Raw genomic sequence first — 15,824 nt, forward strand, 5'->3', positions numbered from 1 at the left:
CTAAGGGGAAGAAGGTGAAATGGGGCATGGGAGTTGGTGATCACAGAGTGAGGAAAAGGATTAGCCAGACCCTAGGGAAGATGGAAACAGATTGATGAAGACAGAGATTTTAAATTATGAGTAGGGACAGGGAAAGAGGAGACAAGGAATATTCCATCTTAGAGTTGTTTGAGGGTTTAGGTCTATGGAGAGGGTGGACAAAGATAAAGTGCCAGTCCCAGACTTAGCAAAGATGTATCACAGTAATCACTTTGCCTCTGAAATGCTCACTTGCTCTGCAACAATCCAGGAACCACAATTTTCCCACTGGAACATAGTTGTGTATTTATTTTCAAACTGAAAGATTATTTTTGAAGTAAAAGTTTATTTACCCATGAAATCCTGAAGGCTTTACACATTTATGAAGGAATGTCTTGGTTTGTAGAGATATCGTTTAGAATCTTCAGGGTGTCAGCCTTTTAGCTTTAAGTTTAAGCTGTTTATTACTGAAAAGTTTATTTCCTAAAACAACAATGAGACATCACTGCACATCTGTTAGAATGGCTAAAACCCAAAACACTGATAACACCAAATGCTGATTGGAATGTGGAGCAACAGGGACCCTCATTCATTGCCGGTGGGAATGAAAAATGGTACAGCCACTTCAGAAGACAGTTTGGCATTTTTTTACAAAGCTAAACACATTATTACCACACAATCCAGCAATCACACTTTTTGGTATTTACCCCAATTAAATGAAAAACTATATCCACACAAAAACCTACACACGAATATTTACAGAAGCTTTATTCATAATTGCCAAAACTTGGAAGCAACCAAAATATCCTTCAATAGGTAAATGGATAAACAAACTGTGGTGCATTGATACAATGAAATATTATTAAATGATAGAAAGAAATGAATTATCAAGCCACAAAAGACATGGAGGAACCTTAAATGCATAGTGCTAAGCGAAAGAAGCCAGTCTGAAAAGCCTATATACTGTATGAGTCCAACTTCATGACATTCTGGAAAAGGCAAAACTGTGGAGACAGTAAAAGGTCAGTGGTTGCCAGGGGTCCTGGGAGAGGGAAGGAAGAGTGAGCAGGTGAAGTACAGGGGAAATTTAGGGCAGTGAAGCTATTCCATATGATACTGTACCTGACATTATGCATATGTCATATGTATAATACTGTACATGACATTAAGCATTATGCATATGTCATATGTATGATATGCATATATTAGCATTATGCATATGTCATATTTGTGATACTGTACATGAGATTATGCATTATGCATATGTCATGACATTTAGGGCAGTGAAGCTATTCCATATGATACTGCACATGCCATTATGCATATGTCATAACCGGTAGAACTGCACAACACAAAGAGTGAACCATAAAGTGAACTATGGACTCTGGTTAATAATAATGTATTAATATTGGTTCATCAATTGTAACAAATTTACCACGCTAATACAAGATGTTAATAAAAGGGGAAACTGTGTGCCTGGTCAGAAAGTGGAGGGGTAGGGAAAGGGCATATAAGGGAACTCTTTGTACTTTCTGCTCATTTTTTTCTGTAAACCTAACTACTCTAAAAATAAAGTCTATTAATTAAAAGAGAAGGGCAGATAAAAAGGCAATAAAAAGGCCATGTACCCCCTAAAAATTTATTTCCCCTTTAATTATCTTGTGGTTGTTGCTATTTATTATCCCTATAAGGATACAACCTAGACTAAAAATCTGGATTTGATTTGTAATAAGAAAAACACACTCAAAACAGAGACATAAATTTTTATTTCCAGTTCAAACTTTAAAAATTATGAACCCAGGTAGCTTAAATCTCTCCAAGAACAAAGATCATCTCAAATCCTTGGAATGTCACTAAGCCTTGTATCACTTAGCTTGTCAATTCTTCTATCAGGTAGCCAGATGTTTCCGTTTGAATGGAATCTTTGCAATAACCCCTCTTTGTGGGGATTTATTCTATTAACTGGAAGCTTGTCCCTAGAGCAATGACACTCTTTTATACTTGCTAACTCTATTCGTTTCCAAAACAAATAGAGGTTTAGGGGTGCCAAAACAAATTACCACAAACTGATTGACTTAAAACAACAGAAATGTATTCTCTCACAATTCTGGACACTAGATATCTAAAAGCAAGGTATCATCAGCAGGACCACGCTCCCTTTGTGACTCTGGGTAGAATATTTCCTTGTTTCTTTGCAGCTTCTGGTTGTGGCCATCAATTCTTGGCATTTCTTGGCTTGAGCTGCATTACCTAAATCTCAGCCTCTGCCATGGCATTTTCCCTGTGTGTCTCACTTTGTCTCTTCTCCTCTTATAAGGAAATCAGTCTACCCTGTTATGACCTCATTTTAATATGATTATATCTGCAACAAACATATTTCCAAATAAGGTCTCATTCTGAGGTACTGGCAGTTAGGGCTTCAATATATTTTTTAGGGGGACACAATTTAACTAATCACACTAACAGAATAATGAGGTCCCACTGTAAGCATGTTTTGACCTTGGTTCTGAAGTAAGGGCTTCTCAAAAAATGACAGCTTTTACTTAGTATAGCTGTGGGACTCCAGAAAGACCAAAAGTCCAACTCTTTCTACCATGCCTAATCACGTTTCCTCAGTTACCAGGCTGAACAATTATTACAGTGTTCTTTACCTAGGCCAGGAGCTCTGAAGAGGTTGCCATTACCAGCCTCACTGGGCAGGAGTGTGCAGTTCCTTGAAGTCCTTGAGCCTGCCAGCCCATACCACATTCCTAGCACCAACCAAAAGTAGGTCTCTAACCCCCTAAATGTTTCACAGCTTTGGTTCTGAAGTTCTTACTCTAACTGTTCTTGCCCACTTACTTCTGACTCTGCTTCTGATCTCATTATTCCTTTTACTGATGGTGGTTTCACCTGTACTTTGGACCAGATGTTCAGCACCGTTTCTCCAGCCTTCACCAATGCGTTTCTTCCTGGGCTCCAAGTTGAACTCTGCTGAAGACCTTTTTGTAGTCATACATTGTGGGTAAATACTCACATGTTTATTTGTATGCAAGCACAGCCATCCACAGAAAGCACTCCCAGCAGGTCATACCACTCTCGTGAATTAGAGCCAAATATCAAGTCATGATTTCTAAGATTCTAGGCCATCCCTAAAGCTACCAGGAAAATTTTGACCTTTTGCACTGGGAATGTACTTCTGCATTTATTTTCAAACCTTGAAGTCTATTTTTTTTAAAGGTTTATCATGTGACCCAGCAATCCCATTATTGGGTATATACCCAAATGAATATAAATTATTCTATCATAAAGACACATGCACACATATGTTCATTGCAGCACTATTCACAATAGCAAAGACATGAAATCAACCCAAATGCCCATTAATGATAGGCTGGATAAAAAAAAAATGTGGTACATATACACCATGGAATATCACGCAGCCAAAAAAAGGAACAAGATCATGTCCTTTGCAGGGACATGGATGGAGCTGGAAGCCATTATTCTCAGCAAACTAATGCAGGAATGGAAAACCAAACACTGCATGTTCCATTTATAAGTGGGAGCTGAACAATGAGAACACATGGACACAGGGAGGGGAACAACACACACTGGGGCCTGTCAGAGGGTGGGGTTGGGGGAGGGAGAGCATTAGGAAAAATAGCTAATGGATGTTGGGCTTAATACCTAGGTGATAGGCTCTTAGGTGCAGCAAACCATCATGGCACACATTTACCTATGTAACAAACCTGCACATCCTGCACATGTACCCGAGAACTTAAAAATTAAAATTAATTAAAAAAAGAAAGAATGGTTTATTTGCCCATGGAATTCTGAAGGTTTCACATATTTATGAAGGAATATCTTCGGTTGTAGGATCTTAGCAGTGTCAAGCTTCTGCCCTCACAGCTTCCCTGGAACAACCCTAGGAAAGATCCCCAGTAGCCTCCTAATCACTGTGTTAAATAAGTTTTGTTTTTCAGGCCTCATCCTACTTGAATTCTCAATATCGTTCAACACTATTGACCACTCTTCATTTCTCAAAAATCTGCCCTTTCTTGACTTTGAGAAATAACATCTGCTACCTTCTCCAACTTCAATAAACCACTTCTTCACAGTCTCCTCTGATCTCTCTTCTTCTGGCCATCCTTTAAGCATTAGGAATTTCTCAGGCTCTCTCCTTGGCTTTTGGTCCTCATGCTACACAGTCTCTGTGGGTGATCCCACTTACTACCATGGCTTCAGTTATATGTTACTGATTTCCAAATCTGCATCTCCAGCCTCGGCTTCTTTTCTGAGCTCCAGACCTGTTTATCCAATTACTAACTGGTCAATCCTGCTGGGGTAATCTATGGGCTCCTCAAACTCAAGATGTCCAAACAAATCTCACTGATTGCCTCTATTGCTTATGTCAGTGAAAATCCCATCAGTCTAGATTTGTCTTCCTTTGTTTCCACTCACATCTAGTCTACAAGTTCTGCCTCTCTTAACTGACCATTTCTCTTCGTACTCACCACCTTTACCCTTGTCTGAGTCTTCATTATACTTTGTCTGGAACATTTTAATAGCCTACTGTGTGATTTGCCTTCCACACCAAACCATTCTCCACCTGGCACCCAGAGTGAAAATGTCATAGCACGAAACTGGCTGTTTCACTGGCTCTCCACTGCCTACAGGGTAAAGTTCAGTTTCCTTAGCAAAGCATTCAACAGATGGCCTTTTGGACTTTGAACCTCATCTTTTGGTTTGTTCCACCACTTCCCCAGAGCTTCAGTCATATCAGACTACTTATAGGACCCCAATATGCATAATGGTTGCATGCCTTTACTTAAACTTTTCTCTCTGCCTGGAATATCCTCCTTCTCAACTCACAATTACTTAGGAAAAGGCTAAGGGCCAGATCTTCTGTTTGAAGATGAGGTAAGAGAGGTGAACCTATGCACCTATGCTAGAGCTTACTTACTCTTCGGGGAAGTTCCAGCAGACACGCTGTTGGTAAATTGCACCTTTTACATCTGGGCTCTGGAGCCCTATGGTGTGGTGACCCTGGATCCCTTCCTGGAGCTGCAGGGCAAAGACAACTTCTGTGGTGAACTCTTCTGGATGTGTGTCAGTTCCGGGTGAGGCTGCAAGGCTGCCAAGTTCTCAGGCTGGATCTCCTGCTGGCAGGCTGACAGTTTCTCCATGCCCTGGGTGCCAGCATTGTGAAGGCTTCTGCTGGGGGATTGCAGTTCCCCATAGTTCCACAGACAGCTAGACCTTCCCTTATCTTAGGGCCTGATTCAAAACAGATGGGTGGATGGGACCATTCTCATCCCTACTGGCTCCTAGGCACAGTACTCCACCTGCAAAAGTGCTGTTGTTTCTCTAAATAACTTATAGGATAACTTCTCTCTCTCCGTCTCTCTCAGCATTTATTCAATCAACCAGTATTTATTGATGAACACCTATACAGTAGGCATTCTACTAAATACTGAGGACATAGCAATGTACAAAACAAGCAAAAAAAACACTGCCTTCTTTTAGCCTACAGTCCAGTATGGGAGACAGACATTAAATAGAAAGACCTACAAATATTTAATTAATGACAGTTAAGAAGGAAAAAGTGCAATAAAGGAAAAAGGCAGGGTTCTATGAAAGAACTGGGTCTTTACAGCCTGATTTGTGGAAGAAATGACATTCCTCAAATGAGCACAAAGTAATGGTTTTTCTTGACCTTTTAAGTTTTTCTCGACCTTTTAAGTTTTTCTCCTCTATTTGTATGATTTTTTAACATATTAAAGCTATTTTTTTTTTTTTGAGATGGAGTTTCACTCTTGTTGCCCAGGCTGGAGTTCAATGGCGTGATCTCAGCTCACTGCAAACTCCACCTCCCAGATTCAAGCGATTCTCCTGCCTCAGCCTCCTGAGTAGCTGAGATTAAAGGCACCTGCCACCATGCCCAGCTAATTTTTTGTATTTTTAGTAAAGACCGTGTTTCACCATGTTGGCCAGGCTGGTCTCGAACTCCTGACCTCAAGTGTTCCACCTGCCTCGGCCTCCCAAAGTGCTGGGATTACAGGCATGAAGTTATTCTTTTTCCCTTTATTTTATTAAGTATTTTAAGGACTCCTTCCTCACCCTGCTTAGACTCCAACACCCCACACCAGGCTGCCCCTCCATGGACACCATTCTCACTCAGGAATGGACAAACTCTTTACCCTGTTCAAGCTCTGGCCCCACACCATGCTTAGCTACTCCCATGTGTGGACAGTCTGACCACCCTGCTCAGACTCTGACCCCCCCGTACCTGCTTGGCATCTGTATTAGTTCATTCTCACACTTCTAATAAAGACATACCCGAGACTGGGCAATTTATAAAGGAAAGAGGTTTAATTGACTCACAGTTCAGGTTGGCTGGGGAGGCCTCAGAAAACTTACAATCATGCTGGAAGGGGAAGCAAACACATCGTTCTTCACATGGCAGCAGGAGAGAGAAGAATGAGAGCCAAGTGAAGGGGGAAACCCCTTATAAAACCATCAGATCTTGTGAGCACTCACTATCATGAGAATAGCATGAGGGTAACCACTCCCATGATTCAATTACCTCCCACCGGGTCCCTCCCATGACACATGGGGATTATGGGAACTACAATTCAAGATGAGATTTGGGTGGGGACACAACCAAAACATATCAGCATCTGACTCTGCACACCATGCTGGGGCTCTGCAGGGACACCATTCTCACTGTGCTCAATCTCTGACTCCTTCCTCCAAACTGCCTTTCCATATACCTTGCTCCAGACCTCATGATGGCCTGGGGACTGAATTGTTCAGGAAGAGAAGGAAAAGGAAAGGAAGAGGAACAAGTAGAATTCTACCCATTTAACAGGCTCCAACCACTCTGCTGCCTTTAGTATCTGAGGCCACCATACCTCTCACCAGGATTACCTGAGTTACTTCAAAAAGCTCCATCTTTTAAAAGGGTCCTTTTAAATGTCAACTCTTTATGAAGCATTTTCTTCTCAATCCATCCATATGGCATGGACTACACTGGAGGCAATAAGAAGAAGAGAAGCTGATGGATACAGAATACACGATGGAGGTAAAACCGACAGGACCAGTTGATGAATTGTGTGTGAGAGGGAAAGAGAAGAATCAAGAATGGCAGGTCTTGGCTTTAGCAACTGGGTGATGCCAGTAACTGAGACAGGGAAGACTGGACGAGAGACAGGTTGGGGTGGAAGGGGGAAATCTAGAATTCTATTTTAACAAGGATGGATTTTGAGTTCTATCAATCAGATATCCAAATTGAGAATGTTAAGTAGGCAACTGGATATAGATCTTTGAAGTTTACTCCATTTTAAAATTTATGTCATACCTGCCTTGCTAATCCTCAATCCTGGACAAACACAGTTATGTCTCTTTTTAAAAATCTGTTCCCTTTACAGGGTTCAGGAACCCTCTGAATTTGTGTAAGAATTTTGTGTAAGAACCCTCTGAATTTGTGTAAGAATTTTCCATATATGCATGTATGTACAATTATATGGATAGAGAATTCATCATAGTTATCACATTTGCAAAAAATCCAGGATGTAAAAAAGAGTTTGAGAACAATTGCATTCAATGGCACTGACAAATATTAAAAACAAGCAAAAACAATAATTAGTCTCATTGTAAATTCATGTTATTCAAGCTTAGCTGGTTTCTTAATGTTATTTAGTGATTTTTTATTTTTTTATTTTTTTATTTTTATTTTTATTTTTTTACTATTTACTCCTGTTAAAAGTTCAGGTGTTGGAGATATTTGAGGATAAAAATATAGGTTTTTTTGAAACAGTGTCTCACTCTGTCACCCAGGCTGGAGTGCAGTAGCACAATCATGTCACCGTGCAACCTCTGCCTCTTGGGCACAAGCAATCCTCCCACCTTGGCCTCCCAAAGGGCTAGAGTTAGAGGCATGAACAACTGTGCCACCCACACAATTATACTGAGGTTGATTCTTTGACTTATAGATGTTTCTCAAGGTATGCTGAATATTCAGCTAGACAGGGTAGAGCAGAAAAAGCATGGAATCAACTGACCCAAATTCTAGTTCCATATCTGCCTAAAACTCAGGGTGTGTGTTTGGGCAAGTCATCTAACTACCTCTAAGCCTCACTTTCCTCATCTGCAAATAGAGATAATAATACCTCACAAGGTACTTAAAGGTCAAAACTGTAACCAATATTTATGAAAGCATTTTGTGCATATCTAAACTTCAAACCACATGCTGAAAATGAGAAATGTCTTAATTTTCGATGGTGTGGTTTGAGGTACTGCTAGACTGTGTTACCTGGGCAGTTTTTAGAGTCTACTAATGCACTGCCCACCTCACTCATCAAAATCAAAATTTCCCCTTTTACAACAGGTTGAGAAGAAGGGTCACCAGAGTGAAGGCCTGGAAGCAATAGAAAGTGGACTGAAAATTCATAACTAGCAATTGATTCAATGTGTTTTGGTGTAAACACACTCCTGGAAATATTTTCGATCTTTAGCTGTAAATCTCTAGGCACTAAGCTGGGCCAAACAGGGAGGGGTTCTCCTTGGGTAGAATGATGAAATCCAGGATGTGTCTTTTTGACCCTCTCATGCCCTCCCCACCCCCACACTCCATCCCTGCCCTCAGTGTCCCCTACTGACAGAATCAGAATATATCTCACCCTCTAGAAATGTGGGAACGTGGAACAGCCTGAGGGCAGAAAGAGGCAGAGAGAAGGCAAGCAATCATTCCTGCCAATTTCCCCTCCCTTTACCTCTTGCCCCAAAGAAGTCATGTTTTTACCTGGTTCTCTCTCTCTCTGTCAGCTTCCTTTCTGCCAGGGAGCTTTGCAGTTTCTTAAGAAACTTTTGAAGACCCATAATCTTTCTAGGCCCAAATGAAGGAATTTTTCATGGTGTTATTCTAGGTAATGTGACAAGCAGTATGTGGAAGCCGGGCTTTCTCAGCACATTGAAAATTCAGCCTGATATTTGCTGTCTTTCTTTCCTGCTTCAACGATGAGTCTTGGTGACAGAAAAGAGAGCTACAAGTCTGGAAAGTCCTAGTCAAACATTCTCTTCCCAGAACTATGTCACCAAGTTAGTTGGCTTAGCTAATGAATAAATACCGAAGCACCACTGGCTTCTTGTTGAGTCCTTGCAGTTGATAATTATTCAAAAATAGCTAATATTAGGTAGTGCCATGTATCAAATGTCATTGAGATTATGGTGTATTGTAGTGGTGCTCAATGCAGGGTGCACAATGGAGTCTACTTGGAGGGTAAATTATTGGAATCAAGTGACACCCAACCCCAGCAAGTATGATTCATTTGGTCAGGGTTGGGGGATAAGTGAGGTGGGCAGTGCATTAGTAGATTCTAAAAACTGCCCAGGTAAAACAGTCTAGCAGTTCCTCAAACTATTAAATATAGAGTCATCATATGACCTGGCAATGCCAGTCTTAGGTATATGCCCAAGAGAAGTGAAAACATATGTTCACACACAATATTGTACACAAGTGGTTTATAGCAATGTTATTCAAAGCAACCAAAAGACGAAAGCAGCCCAAAATCTATTAATGGCTGAATGGATAAGCAAAATATGTACATACATACAAAGGAGTATTACTTGGCAATAAAAAGGAATGAAATACTGATACATACTGCAACTTGGATGAACCTTGAAGACATTATGCTAAATGAAAGAAGCCAGTCACAAAAAGTCCGGATATTATATGATTCCATTAATATGAAAGCCCAGAATAGGGAAATCCACAGGGACAGCCAGGAGATTAGTGTTTGCTTAGGGCTGGCTGCGGAGGATGGCGAATATCAGGGTGATAGCTAGTGGGTATGATATTCCTTTTTGAGGTGATGAAACATTCTAAAATTAACTGCAGTGAGGAATGCACCTAACTGTGAATATATTAAAGCCATTGAATTGTACTCCCAAATTGTACGGTGTGGATTATATCCCAATAGAGTTGATTTAAAGAGAGAAAAAAATACTCACCAGATGATTTTAATGTGCAGCTGAGTTTGAGAACCACTGATGTAGTTGAAAGAGCATGCACTTGAAGTTAGACAGATTGGAACAAAATGGCTGTGTCATTAGGTGACCCAGCTGTGGCTTTCTGAGCCTCATTTTCCTCATCTGGAGAATGAGGATAATAATTACTGTCTCATAGGCTTTAGAAAGAGGATTTGGTGTGGAAAACAAATGAAAGTATGTGTAGAGCCTGACACTTAGCAAGCTGGCACTCTATTAAAGGAAGCCATTGCCACCATTGTTTTTCTTTTCTGCCTGAAGGCTCACAGGGCCAGCATTAGAAATAGTCATCCTCACTGCACTGACCAGGGAGAAGGTGATCTGGAGTGGAGGGGACCAGGCCAAATGCATTATCTGAATGCAGACTCAATAAATGTCCTCTGTGCTCATAACAATTTTTTTGGCCCCATCACAAAGCCCACATTCTTCCCATGAGAAAGACTGCAGCGTCATTGTTCACTAAGGAAATGTAATTGTTTTTTTTTTGTTTTTGCCATTAAAACTTATGAAGACCAAACACAGGTCCACAGTGGGATCTTACTGGTATACCCTTGCCTTTCATAATATATTTGTCATCAAATTCTATCAAATCTACTGCTATAATATGCCTCTCAAATCCAGCCACTTGTATCCATTTCCACTGCCACTACCCTAGACCAGGCCTCTAGCATCTCTTACCTAATGATTCTGATCCTCTTTAACTGTCTCTACCCTTTTTCCCCTCCAAATCCTTCTCTGCACTGCAGCCAGAGTGATTTTTGTAAAATGCCAATTTGATCAAATCTCTCATTTAAAGACCTTCAAACAGCTTAAAATCTTTCAATGATCCCCTATAGCTCTAAAAGTCCAACTTCTGTCTAACCCTCCAGCCTTATCTCTTACTACTCTCTGTCTCCTAAATATCTTTTGAAATTGGCCATTTCTTTGTTGCTCTACACCGTGAGTCCAATCTGCCATCATACTCAATCAGGACTCTTGAACAGCTTGCAAACAGTTTTTCCTAGCTTCAGCCATGCCCCCTTTGAATCCACCTTCCACATAGCAGCCAGGGTGACTCCTTTGCTTAAACCCTTTTTATGCCTCCCAATTTGCCTAAAAACAAAGATCAAGCTTCTTATCAGGGCTACAAGACCTTCCATGATTTGACCCTGCTGACTTATCCCCCTTCATGCTTACTTACTCAGTTTTCCATACACATTACTTCTTCCTATCCATGGACCTTTGCAAACATTCTTGCTTTCTGGAATTTCCTGCCTCTGTCCTTGCACGTCCAAGTCCACTACATCCTTCAAGGCCTAGTTCAAATAATACTGTATTCAGGAACTCTCCCCGAACTCCCCCGAGGAACAGTTCTTCCTGGCTTTCAGACATTTCATTTTGCATTATCTTTGTCTCATCACTTTCTCATTTAGTTTGTCATCATGTCTAGTATGGATCTCTCTGCCTCAAATCTAAGATTGTTGAGGTTTAACCACAAATTTTGTTTGAGCCACAAATAACCGAGTCTTAAACAGAAAAAAAAAAAAACAGAGGATCTGGGCAATACCTGAAGGTACTGATTGGGGGGATGTGGCTATGCAAGTGTGAGGGGTAACAAGCTTAAATATATAAACTCCTTGGATTACTAAAATAGATTAGAATCATCCCTGCTAGGTGGTCCAGTGTGTGAATTTAGATCGGGGGGAGTTAAATCAAAATGAGAGAAGTTGTCGTAGAGTTGAAAAATAAAATCAAGATCCTTGGCAAGGAACTAGATCTAACTAGAAACGTGTTAGAAAGATGTGCTCGGCATATTCCGCTGAATGTGCATATGTATACATAAATGTGCACATGCATACTTTTTTATAGATATTAGTGATTACATATATGCATGAGTTTAAGTGTGTGAATGCATGGCTCTGCACGAACAGACATGTATGTATCTGGGTATGGTTATGAATATTTCAAATGTGGTTTTATATGTGTGTATAGTTGCGGAGTAGGGAGGGTCTTAGCTTGAGCCTAAGCTCTGTCAATTGTTGACATTTACACATGCCTGGGCATGGCTCAGAAACTGGTGGGGCAGGCCCGTCAGAAATATATTTGTATTGAAGGACTAAGGATCCTCCTGGGAGATAATTTATCCTAGAAAAAGAAACAGGTATACAAACTTGGCCCAGTAAGAAAGCTTTAGTCACTAGAGGGGAGGGACATTTCTGAGTGGAGCACAGTGGCTGTCACTCAAGTTTGTCTCCAGACTTAGCACCATAGATTCAATGTCTGAGCCTTATGGGTATGTAAGAAGTTGTAGTCAATAAAAACAAAAAGAGCTGTTTTACAAAAATATTTTGTCATTATGCACATGCATGACTGCTTTGGGACTGTACTAATTCATTCATTTTTTTCAGTCAACAAATATATTTATCTAACACCTGCTCTGTACCAGATACTGTGCTAAACATTGGGGATGAAGCAGCAAACAAAGTGACAGAGCTTACATTTGAGTATAGCCCCCAAAAGAGAGGCATTTTCTGCCACATCCTCCCAAATATCATATACTTGGACATCTATAGGCAGAGTTGCAGCTAGTCTATACTGTAGCTGTACAAATTAGAAAATGGCACCTGCTCTAGGCAGCCCCAAATCTTGGTGAGGGAACAATGCACTCTCTGAGCAGGTGAATTAGAAATAGGTATGCCTCTTCTCCTCTAGGACAGATTCAACTCCACAGGCATACTGCATGACAGGGGAACACGGGATGAATTTTACAACTCCTTGTCCTCTCAGAGAGGCATCTCTTGTGCAGTGTGCAATCTGCACAACAGTCCATGGTGACCATGGCTGCAAGTTTCCAAGGTGTCAACAGTTGCTCTGGGCACAAGATAGTGATGCCCAGCACTAATTTTGGTGGTATCTTAGAAAAGCTACTACTAAGGGAAACTATTATTACTCCGTAGAAGTAACAGCAGTTTCTACTGTGAATTACAGAAGCCAGCAGAGGCAGCTGATATCCAGTTGATGTGGTACCATGCCTTCCAAATGCAGCATTACACAGCGCAAGTGTCAGCTCTGCCTAGAAAATATAGCAATGCTTAGATCACATGAGAGCACTTAGAGGATATAAGCTGGAGCACAATAATGGGAGAAAGAAAACACAAAAGCCATGTACTTATTCTGACACTACTCATTCATGATCATGTGTGAGAACTCCCCTAAAAACACCCAGAAAAAATTTACTGTGGTACAAACCCTTCAGGGGGATAAAGGAGAAGGCAAGAACTAGAAAAGTGTGTGTGTGTGTGTGTGTGTGTGAGAGAGAGAGAGAGAGCGAGAGAGCGCATGCATGTGTGCAAATATGTGTATGCACAGGCAACCCAGGGGCTTCTCTTTGCATTTCACATAAAGGATAGAGCCAAAATGTGTAGCTATAGCTTTCCAGCCTCTCCAAGAAGAGGGGTAGTTTTCCCTTGCGTAAAATAAAATCCATTTGTTCGGCTATGCAGAAAGAGTTTTCTTCAATATTGGTTGAGCGACTGAATTTAGATCCACAGTACTCAAAGTACTATTGATAGCAAAATTAGGATATTTATATCTAGAATCTTAAGGCTTTGTTTAGATTTATGCGAGTTCTTTGTATATTAAGAATATCAACCATTTAAAGAACTGCCGTTAAATATTCACAGTTTTTCCTAATGTGTTGCTTTTTATTAACAGACTCTTTTCTGATTTTAAAAGCAATATATGCTAGCCTGAAGAGTATGTAAAATTTATAAAGGAAATAAAAATTAGCCGTAGCCCCACCATCTACACACACACACACACACACACACACACATACAAATGCTATGTAAATAGTTGTTATACTATATTTTTTATTTTCATTATTTTATTGACATATATATATATGAATATATATCTGAATATATATATGAATAGTTTTGATCAGCAGTTGGTTGATTCCACAGATACAGAACCCATGAATATGGAATACATGGTTATAGAGGGCTGATTGTATATATACATATACAATCCATATCCATGGATTATGCTGCTATATACAATTTTTTGTTCTCATTTTCACTTAACCATATATATATATACATACTTGTATGTATATATACGTATATGTGTATATATATGTGTATATATATATGTATATATATGTATATATATGTATATATATGTGTATATATATATGTATATATATGTATATATATATATATGTATATATGTGTATATATATATATGTATATATATGTGTATATATATATATATACAATCAGCCCTCCATATCCATGGGTTCCATATCCATGGGTTCTGCATCTGCAGAGTCAACCAACCGCTGATCAAAACTGTTCTCAAAAAAAAAATAAAATAATACAAATAAAAACTATAGTATAACAACTATTTACATAGCGTTTGCATTGTGTTAGATATGATAAGTAATCCAGAGGCAACTTAAACTATATGGGAGGATATGTATAGGTTATATGCAAATACTATACCATTTTATATCAGGGATTTGACCATCACAGATTTTGGTATCCACGGGGGTACTGAAAGCAATCCCCTACAGATACTGGGAGATTGTGTGTGTGTGTGTGTGTGTGTGTGTGTGTGTGTGTGTGTGTGTGTGTGTGTGTGTGTGTGTGTGTGTGTGTGTGTGTGCATCCATTAATATTGTGATGTTTTTCCATGCATACACACACACACACACACACACATTAGGATTCTGCTGCTATATACAATTTTGTGTTCTGATTTTCACTTAACCTTTTATTGAGAACATTTCCCCATGTCATATTGTATATTCTATAAAATATATTTAATAAATGGCTGCATAGTATTTCATTTTATCAATATGCCATAAAGATTTTCTTTTCCTATTATAAATAACATTTCAATAAACATCCTCAAATATACATGTTTATGAGCATCTTTGCTTAGTTACTATTATATATAATTGGAAGTGGAATTATTCGGTCGAGTTGATGAACATTTAAAAGATTCCAGATACATACCACTAAAGTGTCCTCTATTTAAGGTTAAGCTAATTTACACTCAATGTACAGTCTTAGCAGTAGTGTATTAGTGCTCTTTTTACCCCATGTCTGTTAATAATGAGGATTATCTTTTTATAAATATCTTTATTAATTTCACTCATAATAAAATGTATGTTTTAGTTTCAGATAGTATGGCTGTCTAGGTATTTGGACAGATTTCTGCAGGCAAAAAACAGCTAAAACTGCTGGATAAAGTATGTGCATATTATGCTATGTACAGTGTATATATATATACATATATAGTGTATATATGATATGTCTGGAGAAAGAGAGAGAATCTTGTTAAAAGTGTCAAAAAGCTAATGAGATGGAAATTACCAGGCACGGATCCAAATGAAGGCAGCAACCCAAAGAAATAAGCCAAGCCCTGAAATTTTTCCCTAAGGACATTTGCCAAAACAGCCTAATTTGAACTTTGCTCTTTTGTGTCTATGTGATTTATCCAGATATGGGGACAGAACATAAATCTCAGGGCTCTACCAAGATGGGGAAACTAATTAGGAGTCCCTACCACCATAAATCCAGTATCCTAAGGGGTTATGTTCTTAGTGTAAAGGTGAACCAGAAATAAATACATATCCTCAGGAAAATGTAAGGAAAGTTTCTTTGTTGCCTATCACAGCTAGTTGGTGGGAGAAGGCGAATAACCATTCCTGGTAAATTATAACCACAATTTAGCTCTTGTGTGGGTGTATTGCCCCAAATTTACATTACAAGTGAGAACATGTGGTATTTGAT

The sequence above is a fragment of the Pongo abelii genome, chromosome X (genome assembly GCF_028885655.2).
Source record: "Pongo abelii isolate AG06213 chromosome X, NHGRI_mPonAbe1-v2.0_pri, whole genome shotgun sequence".
Lineage (NCBI taxonomy): Eukaryota > Metazoa > Chordata > Mammalia > Primates > Hominidae > Pongo > Pongo abelii.